General features: G+C 44.3%; 1 protein-coding gene and 1 pseudogene across 3 annotated transcripts in view; one reads left to right on the top strand and one right to left on the bottom strand.

The window, feature by feature from the left end:
* Positions 1–8,597, bottom strand: part of NDEL1 (nudE neurodevelopment protein 1 like 1) — a 45,661-nt gene extending 37,064 nt beyond the window's left edge. For both annotated transcript variants that reach the window (XM_080678794.1, XM_080678793.1), the window contains exon 1: positions 8,413–8,597. The gene's annotated coding sequence lies outside the window, so the exon portion shown is untranslated. The remainder of the gene's footprint in view (positions 1–8,412) is intronic.
* On the top strand, positions 1,919–2,950 carry LOC308252604 (bifunctional methylenetetrahydrofolate dehydrogenase/cyclohydrolase, mitochondrial-like; annotated as a pseudogene). Its single transcript has one exon. The product of its transcript is annotated as a bifunctional methylenetetrahydrofolate dehydrogenase/cyclohydrolase, mitochondrial-like (transcript).
* Positions 8,598–12,100: the final 3,503 nt, after the last annotated feature.

The following is a 12,100-nucleotide window of genomic DNA, read 5'->3' as shown; positions in this document are numbered from 1 at the left end:
GTGCACCAATTCGTGCACCCATGGCCGAAGGTGGAATAGTGCGGTCCCAAGAGGAATTGGGTTCCTTCCTCTCTGGTTCCAGGGTGCGTCAACCATTACTGCCAAGTCACCGCAGCTCGGCAGCTCCTGCGTTGAGCGTCTGCCCCCTGGTAGTCAGTGCACATCATATGTACCGGCTGGTCGACATTCACTTGGCCTTTTGTATAATATATATAGACTAGAGGCCCGGTGCATGGAAATTCATGCACTAGAGGGAGGGTCCCTCAGCCTGGCCTGCCCCCTCTCACAGTCCAGGAGTCCTCAGGGGCAGGAGGCCACCCAGCGATCAGGGGAAGGCAACGCCCCCATCACACTTCTGCTGCTGCCACTGCTGGCAGCACAAGCCTTAGCCGACCCTGGTTACCTGAGCCTCGGGCAGCCCTGGGCAGCTGGGCAGCCACCATCCGAGGCTTGCCTGCGCCTCGGGCTGGCCCTGGGCAGCTGGGGGGCTGAGGGGACTGGGGGCTCCGGAAGCTGGCGCACGAAGCTCACCTGCTGCCCCAGCAGGGCTGAGGGGACTGGGCACCACCATCTTTGAGAGCATGGCAGTCAATTAGCATATTCCATCCTTATTGGCTGTGGGCGCCTCCATCTTTGTGAGGGTGTGATGGTCAATTAGCATATTCTCTCTTTATTAGGTAGGATTGTGTAGTCTGTGGGCCAGTGTCCTTATAAAAGGTCATAATAGTAATTAGATGCCTTCCCTGGCATTTAACATTTATTTTAGTGTATTTCTTTTAAATATATTTTTATTGATTCCAGAGAGGGAGAGAGAGATAGAAACATCAATGATGAGAGAGAATCACTGATTGACTGCCTTCTGCAGGTCCCACACTGGGGATCGAGCCCACATCCCAGGCATGTGCCCTGACCTCCTGAGCCAAGCCAGCCGGGCTACTTGGATGTATTTTAATATGGAGCCAACCCTTCTACAAATAGGGTTAGGATTGTTTTTATCTATAAATGTTATCATTCTCATGCCCAGTTTGAAACTTTTCTGTGTGAAGCTGATTTTTGTTCTTGTTACTGACCCATTATTACAGTATCAGAGGACCTACCAGTAGTTATTACTTTGAAGAGAGTTTAGGTAAGTATTGTTCCCTGAAAAATCACACTGTTCACACCTCTAGGTGTACGATAAAGTATCCAATTGTCCCTGATTTGGGGTGCTTCAATAGGGCCATATTTTTAATACAACTACCAACTTTTCCAGTGTCCCCTGGTGACTCAGGTTTTAAATAGCCCTTCATGTGAAACTTCCTGAGACTCTAGTTCTATTTCTTGTATCCTCCTTATTAACTACTTAGTTCAGTGTCAAATTCTAACAAAATTATTTCAATGTTTTTATACACACTTCTCCATTTTCTTGCTGAATCTTACGGGGACTGAATGTTGACAATTTTTCTAATTAACAGGCTACTTTTACAGCTTGTTTACTGGCTCCTCAAACAGTATTATAATCTATGCAAGAAACCTTTTACTAAAATGACCATCATCTTTTCCAGAATAAACCAATTAAAAACATTTAATCAGGGGAACAAGTGGTAGGAGCAACACAGCATAGTGGTTTAGAACCTAGACCCTGAACCAAGCTGCCTGCATTTGAATCAGATTCCTCTACTCTCTAGTTGACCTTGGGCAAGTTACTTAACTACTCAGTGCCCCATTTGTAAAGTGCTCAATACAGAGCTTGACACATAGTAAATGCAGCATAAATTTGATTAAATTACAAAAAACTGGTAGTTCAGGCCGTGGCAAGGTGGTTCAGTTGGTTGGAGCATCATCCCATATACCAAAAGGTTGTGGGTTCGATTCCTGGTCAAGGCACATGCCTAGGTGAGGGTTCGATCCCAGGTCACATATGGTAAGCAACCAATCAATGTTTCTCTCTCACATCAATGCTTCCCTCTCTACTCTCTCCCCACAAAATAAATGTGCTTCAGGCTCTCCCAGCACTGGCATCACAGCTGCTGCTTCCCTTGCATCAATGCTGGCCACCAGGCTGCTCTGGCCATACAGAGAACTGCCACCTCCACCATCATTCCTTCCACCTCTCAGCAATTGGAAATGAAGCTGTTGTCATTTCTGGAAGAAAACTTGCCAAGCAGATCAAGCAGGAAGTGTGTCAGGAGGTGGAAGAGTGGGTGGCATTGGGCAACAAAACGGCCACACCTGCGCATGATCCTGTTTGGTGAGAATCCTGAAGTCATTCCTATGTCCTCAACAAAACCAGGGCTGCTGCAAATGCAGGAATCAACAGTGAGACAACTGTGAAACCATCTTCTATTTCAGAGCAAGAACTGTTGAATTTAGTCAATAAACAATTATGATGATAATGTAGACCGCCTTCTTATTCAGCTATTCCAAAGCACACTGATGAAAGATCTGCAAAGCTGTTTGTCCAGACAAGGATGTTGACTGCTTTCATGTAATTAAGGTAGGGTTATTGTGTTTAGCCCAGTATTCCTTGTTACCGGCTACGCATGGGGTATGTGGGAAATAATTAAGAGAGCTAGCATTCCAACCCTAGGGAAGAATGTGATTGTAGATGGAAGGTCAAAAAATATTAGAATGCCCATTGCAATGTTACTTCACACAAGTGGAACACGCGAATGTCCTGGAGATGCTGTCACTGTCACAATATCTTGATACACTCCCAAAGAGCAGCTGAAGAAACATACAATTCTTGCAGATACTGTGGTCTCCACTGCAGGCATTCCAAATCTGATCATAGCAGATATGATCTAGGAAGGAGGAGCCGTGATTGATGTAGGAATAAATAAAAATTCAAGATCCCATCACTGCTAAACTGAAGTTGGTCAGAGAGGTGGATTTTGAAGGAGTCTGGAAAAAAGCGGGTTACATCACTCCAGTCCCAGGTTACATCACTGCGGTGGGGTGGGGCGACTGATCCCATGGTGATGCTAATGAGGTGATCCCATTATTGCAGCAAAAAAAGTGCTGAGTCTTGAAGCTCAAGTACTGAATTGGCCCTAGCAGGTTTGGCTCAGTGGATAAAGTGTCAGCCTGTGGACTGAAGGATCCTGAGTTTGATTCTGGTCAAGGGTCGATCCCTAGTAGGGGGCGTGCAGGAGGCAGCCAATCAATGATTCTCTCTCATCATTGATGTTTCTCTCTCTCTCCCTCTCCCTTCCTCTCTGAAATCAATAAAAATATAAAAAAAAATTTTTTTTAAAGTACTGACTTCTAAGGAGTTTGTAATTAACTATTGCATTGTGTCAAGAACAGTACTCCAAGCCAATTCATGAGGCAAAATAGGCCAATAGAAATGCAGTATTTCTTAATTTATTCTACTGACATGGTTTTAAATGTTCTGTTTACTGAAAACTGAAATGATGGGTATTTGCACACATAGGTCTGTAGTACCTTACAGAGGGAGCACCCATTATCAAGCTGGGTCATGTCATCTAGCCATAAGAGAAGCCATTATCCTAATTATTGACATGGGGGACATTGTCACATTGAGAATGGCTGCCGAACTTTGTCAGACCACTTCAGTTACACTTTGCCTTTTCTAAGATTGCACTTCCCAAGTGCTATTCTAGTAAGAGTTGATACTCACTTTAGGTTCCAAACCTTTTGAGTTCAACTGGTGTGAGAAATGGCTCACCTGTCCAAATTTCAAATGACGGACTGGGAAATAGAAACATGGCAAAAATGAGACTTTTAGTAACATTCCCTAGAGAAGGCACCCATTGTACAGGAACACACCTGGGGCAGGGAACACAGCCTATTTATTTAGTCCTTCCTCCGCGGCTCCTCATTGGCTGACTTCTGTGAGATCACCTGTTCTCATAACAGTGCCTAGGTCTTGCTGTCTCCCATTGGGCCATTAAAATATTGGACTGAGACCTTTCTAGCTGTCTCCACCTCCCTTTGTCTAGGGGAATCACAGCTCTCATACCCTCTCCCTACCCCCCACATCCTATTTGCTCTGGGGAAATTCAGTAACAGCCTGGCCACATGCTAACCTGACAAACTCAGGGAAGGCCTGCATGGCAGTCTTGCAAACTCAGAGACCTAAAGTAACCACAAAGGATGGTCTGAAATTAAACTTTAACTAAAAGCAGTTATGGTGGGCAGTTACATCCTAGGCCAGTATCTTCACTGATAAGGTCAACCTTTACCTTAACTGAGCCTTGTCTGTCTTTTTGCATCAATAACATACCCTTGAAATGTCTGGGTAACCTGTAACTTCTTTTTCTGGACCCCTTGGGGCACAATCTAATGTGCCTGGGCGCCAGGACAGATACCACAAATTCCTCCATTGTTATCATGTTAATTGTTCATGCACCTACCTAAATATGTGTGTATCATTTTACTTTTTATCCAATCCCAGGGGTCCCGCCCCCGCCACTTTACTTTCTTCCACCTTTCTAGTCTATCACCAATGGGTTTCATGTAACCCACATTCGTCCCTCCTTTGATTGCAATGTATAAATACAGATGTAACCTGCCTTTCTCTGGAACATTATCTCAATCCTTGACGTTCTGCTTCCCGGCAATTGTCAACAGATTGGCTCAAATAAACTCACAAAAGTTCTCTACAGGTTTGAATGTTGTTGTTTTTTACGTTAACATGATGAAGATGAATCAGAGGCATATTTCTTACACTGGTCAAACCAAAGGAAAAATGTTGCTAAAGGAAATTAGGGAAAAGGTAAAATGGAAGAAATGATGGTAATTGAACAGAAAAAAAATTATCCAAACTTTATATGTACTGATAACCGGAAGAGCTACATGTTAACAGTATCCTGAGCTATTTTATAGCTAGTCAGTCATTGGGAAAATGTCTCCATTTGTTCCATATGTTTTTAGCCCTTGTCTTCCTATTCATGAGGTTTCTCCACTAGGATTGAAAGGCTTATTTTATAAATAATTTATGTGTACTGTCATACTTGATTTGTCCCATATCCTTAAACCTCAATGTTAAATTTTTGTACTGTTGGGGATGTCTGTATGGCTCCTTTGGTAGATCTTGAAAACAATTTTTGGAGAACAAAGCTTGAGCCTGGCCAGCGAGGCTCAGTGGTTGAGTGTCAAGCTATGAAGCAGGAGGTTATGGTTCGATTACTGGTCAGGAAACAGTCCCTTGTTACAGTCTCAATCCCGTGTGTGGAGGGAGGGAGGGGAGTGTCGATGATTCTCTCTCATCATTGATGTTTCTATCTATCTATCTCTCCTTTCCTCTCTGAAATAAAAAAAAAATACATATTTAAAACAAAAAGTAAAAAAAAAAAAAAAAAAAAAAACTTGGGCAGCTTGTATAAGTATGCAACTTACTTTTCCATCAAAGAACTGTCAGCAGCTGCCTGCTTTTCTCTGGTACACCTGTTGGCTTTCCCCAATAGGTTTGAGAGCTTAAGTTAATATTGAATTTAATCAGACTTTCTTTAGTTTTGTTTTGAATAAAACTTTTTTTTAATGTTCTTTCATCAGACTCTTTTTTTTAAAATATATTTTATTGGTATTTTACAGAGAGGAAGGGAGAGGGATAGAGAGCTAGAAACATCAATGAGAGAGAAACATCGATCAGCTGCCTCCTGCACACCTCCCACTGGGGATGTGCCCGCAACCAAGGTACATGCCCTTGACCGGAATCAAACCTGGGACCCCTCAGTCCGCAGGCCGACGCTCTATCCACTGAGCCAAACCGGTTTCAGCTGAATAAAACACTTCTGACAGGAAAAATATAAATGTGTTTTAGAATTCATAACATACAAATGACCCCTTAAAATTAATCACTTCCGGAAGTTATATGCACATTCCAATGATACCACCATTACTGAAAAAATTTCTAAAACCTTTTTTGGAATAGTTTTGAAGAGCCAGATTAAAAACTAAACAAGTTCTCCGTGGTCCCACCTCATTTTACTGGACAACTGGTATTATCCAGCTTTATTTCTCCAATTTTATTCATCAGACTTACTCTTTCCAAAAATTGAATTTTTTACAAATGAAAAAAGTTTGCTGCCCCTGTGGATATTCAAAAGACCTTTCCAGGGGTTGCAAGACAGTCTGTTAAGTTTGCTTCAAGTTACAGTGGGAGGATGTGTTCACTGTGTTATTTGAAACTATGTAACTAGAGATACTAAGGCTATAGACAGCCAATATAGAAAACTATACTGCTAAAAAAAATAAAAAAGCTTTAATGATTCATCTATAATATCCTGAAGCTTAAATGAAGGCAGATAATTATGTTCTCTCCTCTGCTACCCAAATCGTACCTCAATAACATGTCTCATGGATAGATTTATGAATCTCTAAAGTATGACAACTTTTACATGTTTTGAGACACTGTATATGACCTTCAGGTTTCTAGCAACTGACAAATCAACTCATTTGGGTATAAAACAATGTCTAAAATGCTGTATTTACAAAGGAACTACTCTTAGGGCAATAGTAAGAAAATCCATTTTATATGAGATTGCTGTCTTCTTGTTCATAATTGTGGAATGCACTAATGAGATTAGAAGTTCTTTTGGACCTCACTATAAGTCACCGATTTTCAACTTTTTCATCTCATGGCACACACAAACTGATTACTAAAATTCTGTGGCACATCAAAAAATATATATTTTTCAGGTCTCACAAAAAAATATGTATAATTTTGATTCATTCATACCCGACAACTACTTTTGTGTTGGCTGCCATTTTATTTGACAACCTAAGGGAAAACAGCTCCCTGCCCCTGACTAAATAGTCAAGCACTGCATGTTTTTTAAATTCTTGCAGCACACAAGTTGAAAATTGATGCTATAGGTAATACATGTATTTTTACCAAAATTCTCCTACTTCTCCCAAAGGAAACATTTATAGAACGTTTAAGTTTTCTAAAGTCGATCATAAATATGGCCTCCCTTTTGGTCCTGAACTTCTTTTTCCTACCTTATGAAGTGCTCAGAAACTTATGTCAGAAATCATTTTAAGCTTTAAGTAAACCAATTTATCTCAACACGGTTCAAAATGAGTATAAAACAAGTTTTGCAGATGTCATGAAAGCAAGATCTAAGTTTTTACTGAGCTTTCTACATATTTTAAATGTTCCTTATCCAACTTCAATTTATTTGTCAAAACAGAAAAAAAAGAAAAAAAAAGAACAGCTTCTTTAAGAGTTAGCAACTTCTATCTGAACCAGGTCAACCTCTAACCAGTGCTACCAAAGGTTTTCTCTGTTCCTTAGATCTCCAATTTTAACAAAACTTCAGAAGAGATATCTTACTCAGTTCCCCTTCTCTTCAACTCATGATTTAATGCTATACCACCAAATTCACGATTTAGCAAAGCCATTACCCTACCTCATAAGTGGATTAAGAACATAACGAGATAACTAGCCAGCAACCCGTGAAGGACCTTTCTTATAACTGAGTAGCAGTTCTACCCTAGGCGAGTCTGCTCAAAATATTTTAATAAGTCTTCTACTAGCTTCTGGTATATTTTTGGCAAGTCAAATTTTCTGCTTTGCCTTCTAGCAGAGAAAGGTATAAAAAATCCCACCAAGAAAAATTCCTAACTCCGAACCTAGTAAATTCTGAACCAAGCGAACCCATTCACAAGTTGGTAGAATCCACAATCCCTATTAAATCACTTAATAGCTCCCACCCCACCCGGGCTCAATTTCCCTATCCGTCCAAAGGCGATAACAGAGTTAGGCACAAGCACAGGGTGATGAGGTGCAAAAGCGATAGCAAAAGTGGTCTAAAATGTGTGAAGGCGCTGGAGGGAAAGAACCTACACTTCCTTCGCAAAACTAGAAGGATTACTTCGTTGCTTTCCAGCAAAAAAGAGGCGCGCACAAGCAACCTAAACCCGTTTGATGACACTTCTCTGGACTCCAAGAGGGGTGACTGGCAGTTCGGGGCGGAGAGTCACGGGAATGCCATTGGAGCCCAACGTGGGCTGCTTCCGCTCTCGCCCCCGACGGGAAAGCGAAGAAAGCTCAAATTCAACCGGCTCCAAACTGGCCTCCCAGCTGCAGGGATGTCAGTGGGAAGGGGCGGGGAGAAGGTTGGACACGCCGCTGCCACTTCAACGGAGCCACCCCTTGCGCCACCAGCGCCCGAGGCCCACGGTGCCACGTCCCGGCCTCTGTCCACCGGCACATCCTCGGGAGGCAGCCGAACTCGCTCCCCTGCAGGCGCCCCTAGTGAACCACACCTCGGGCCAGGGCGGCGAGGGAGCAGTTAGAGCGGTTGAACACTTGCCCCCGCGCTGGGCGCCCCAGAACCCGGCCCGGGTCCGGCCCGGCGCGGCCTCAGACTGCCCCAGGGCCCGGCAGGCTCCCCGGAGACAGGCCTGGGCGCCGCCGACCCGGCCCGGCACCCTCGGGGCCGCCGCGCACCGCAGGCTCACCTCCAACGTATCAAAAGCGCATATTCGCCGCCACCCGACCGGCGTCTCCGCTCCGCTGGCCTCCCCAGGCCCGCCCAGCTGCTCAGATCCGCTCCCCTCCGCAGCCTGAGCTCCACTGCGCGCACCCCACCGCCCGGCTCCTCCCCGACACGTCAGGAGCTGTCTGGAGGTCCGAGGCCATTCTGTGACGCACGGGGGCGGGGCTCGGAGCATGCGCAAGAGCGTCGCGCTGCGGGGCGGGGCTGTGGGAATGATGGCGTCACAGGGGCTGGGCCCCGCCCCGCCCCCGCCCCGCCCCCGCCCCCAGCTGACGTCAAGCTGCCGGCGGCCAGTTTGCAGGCGCCCCCAGACGCCGCAAAGTGCAAGAACTCGGCCGTCTCTGTTCCCCAAAACGCTCAGCTGTTCGGGAAGGGGCGCCGCGTGGAGGAGAACCGGTCTCCCAGTTTTTCAGCCTTCAAGGTCCTTCAACTGTACGTTTCGATGTTCCCATTTATGAAATGAATCTCGGCTCATTTCACCTCCGAGTCCGCCCTGACCACCCAATAGAATAGCAGGGGTATTCTAATCTCCTCATCACTCACAAATACCGATGTTGTTTTTAGGGCACTTCCTGTAGCCGAAATTTTATATTTTTCTTGTGTTCCTCAGAAGAATGTAGATTCCATGTGAGCTAGAACCTCTGTCTTAAGCTGTTCATATCCCAACAGATACCTTGGTCCAAACACAAAGCGGGCACTCAACTATTGTTGAATTAATGGATTCCTTGAGGGCAAAGGGAATATAAATATATCCACTTATATACTTTATATATCTAAACGTATATTTATATAAATGTGTTTGTGTTGATCCTCCTGGAGCCCCCAAGGAATGGGATCCATTTTGTATATTATACATATTCCCCCTAGGAGACTTGAGAAAGAAGAGGGGGGAGGGTAGCTCAGAAAGGGGAGAAGCAACATTTTAAGGTGTGGAAACGAAATCGCGCTCTTTTTGAAACAAGTTTAGGAACTTTTGCTGTGTAATGTGCAATGGTTCTCTGACGTCAGTGCTCTTGGGATTGGATCTGTGGGGTTTTGGGACAGGATAATGATGTGTAAGACAGGCTTCAAGGTGAGAGCAAGGTGAGCCTGAGAGGTCCAGTTGTATTTTTGAGGGCATAGTCATAAAGAGAAACAATGCAAGATGGATTGTAAGAGGTATCCAAATCAATGAAGATCAGAGAAGTGATTAATGGGAAAGGATGGTACCTTGAGCTAGAATAGGGTCGAAAAGATCACGGTAATAATAATGAGTAGTTACTTTTGTACCATTTGTATGTACTGGCAATTTTGCTAATTGCTTGCTTTGCATAATTCAGTCATCACAGTGATCCTGTGAGACAGGAACTATTAGTGTTCCCAGTTTATAAATGGGGGAACGGAGACTCAGCAAGATGAAGTTGTCTAAGGTCACTCAACAAGAAAAAAGAGAACTCAAGATTCAAACCCACCTCGTCTGGACTGTCTGACTCCAGAAAACACACTGCTAATCACTACTATACTGTTGCTCAAGAAGGGGGACTATTTATCATAATTACCACTGCCCTAGCCGTGTGGCTCAACTGGTTTGAGCATTGTCCTATGCACCTAAGGGTTTGATTCCCGGTCAGGGCATATGCCCAGGTTTTGAAGGCAACCGATCAATGTTACTCTCTCACATTGATCATTGATGTTTCCCAATCTTTCTCTCCCTCTCACTACCTCTCTCTCAAAAAACAATTAAAAAAAGACATATTCTGCCCTAGTTGGTTTTGCTCAGTGGATAGCGTATTGGCCTGCGGACTAAAGGATCGCGTGTTCAATTCCAGTCAAAGACACATGCTCGGGTTGTGGACTCCATTCCCAGTAGGGGCCATGAAGGAGACAGCCAATCAATGATTCTCTCTCATCATTGATGTCTCTTATCTCTCGCTTCCTCTCCCTTCCTCTCTAAAATCAATAAAAATATATATTTTTTTAAAAGACATATCCTCAGGTGGGGGTTAAAAATAATAATAATAATAACAACCACTTAGTGAGCTAGAGCATAGTGCTAAAGTAAGGACTTTACATACATTATCTCCCTCAATCTCACAAGCAGCTTGTGAAGCTGAAATTATTTCCTTCCTTTTTTATGTTGAAAAACTGAGGAGCCGGGGTTTTAAACCCCAAGCAGGGCTTAGTCCAAGGCTGGTGACCTGGGACATCATGGAAGCTCCTCTGTGCTCTGGGGCTCTGCTTCCCTGACTGGGGCTGTGTTCTGGCTGATGAGATGACAGGCAGAGAGGTAATTAGATAGGGAGGCCTTCCTGTGGGCGTAGTGCCAAGACAGAACAGTCCATCCCCAGAGGAAAAAATAAGTAAAGGCTGCAACTCTTGTCCCTGCCTCCTGGCTGAAGTCCTGGGGAACACACTGAGTCACTTAATGGCAGGCCAGGCCCTGCAGAAAATGTTAGTGTCACCTTTCAGTCCACCACCTTTCACACCCAGACTGGTATTTGTTAGGACTGACAGGCTGGCCCTATCTTAATGAGTAGGCTTTGCTTGGCAGAGTTCTCAGACATATCAAAGCCCTATACTAATCTCCTTCCTCATGTTGGTTGAGCTTTCTCAGCAGACTTTGCCCCACTCCCTGCTTCCGGTATGCCCATCCAGGGAAAATAAAGTGGAAGGGAAGACTGAAGGCAGGCTCTAAGGGAAACAGAAATTACAAAATCAGCTTTGGGAAGGAAGAAAAGGTGAGTGATGGTTGCCCTACCCTCTGCCTTCATAAACCATTAGGAATGGTTTGCTGAGTCCCAGTACAAGGTCTTTCTTGGACAGAGCCAAAGGGGTCAAAGTCACAGTCCCTGAGAACATGCACAAGCATTCCAACGTCTTTCCTGTCAAAAAATCCATTTCCCAGCCCTAGCCGATTTGGCTCGTGGATAGAGCGTTGGCCTGCGGACTGAAAGGTCCCAAGTTCGATTCCCGTCAAGGGCATGTACCTTGGTTGCGGGCACATCCCCAGTAGGAGGTGTGCAGGAGGCGGCTGATCGATGTTTCTCTCTCATCAATGTTTCTAGCTCTCTATCCCTCTCCCTTCCTCTCTGTAAAATATCAATAAAATATATTTTTTAAAAAATCCATTTCCCGCCGAAACCGGTTTGGCTCAGTGGATAGAGCGTTGGCCTGCGGACTGAAAGGTCCCAAGTTCGATTCCGGTCAAGGGCATGTACCTTGGTTGCGGGCACATCCCCAGTGGGGGGTGTGCAGGAGGCAGCTGATCGATGTTTCTCTCTCATCGATGTTTCTAGCTCTCTATCCCTCTCCCTTCCTCTCTGTAAAAAATCAATAAAATATATTTTTTTAAAAAATCCATTTCCCAGTGTTTCCCCCTATATCTCCCCAGTCCAAAGTCTTCCATTTATCTTTCCCTCACTTCCCAAACATCTCTTCCTCAAATTTCTACTTGTTCCAGCCCACAGAGTCATCAGAATAATCTCTCTAAAATCCCACTGTACAGAGCATCACTGGTTCTAAAACTTGTTTTGACATCCTGTTGCCTATGTGATAAAGGACAAACTACAAAGTTTAGCATTCAAAGTCCTCCAAAAGCAACTCCAACGCACTTATCCAGTCTGCTTCTTTTTTTTTTTTTTAATATATTTTATTGATTTTTTACAGAGAGG

This window comes from Plecotus auritus, assembly GCF_963455305.1.
Source record: "Plecotus auritus genome assembly, chromosome: 7".
Classification (NCBI taxonomy): Eukaryota; Metazoa; Chordata; class Mammalia; order Chiroptera; family Vespertilionidae; genus Plecotus; species Plecotus auritus.
The sequence above is the reverse complement of the archived record's forward strand: the minus strand, read 5'-3'. Positions and strand labels throughout refer to the sequence as shown.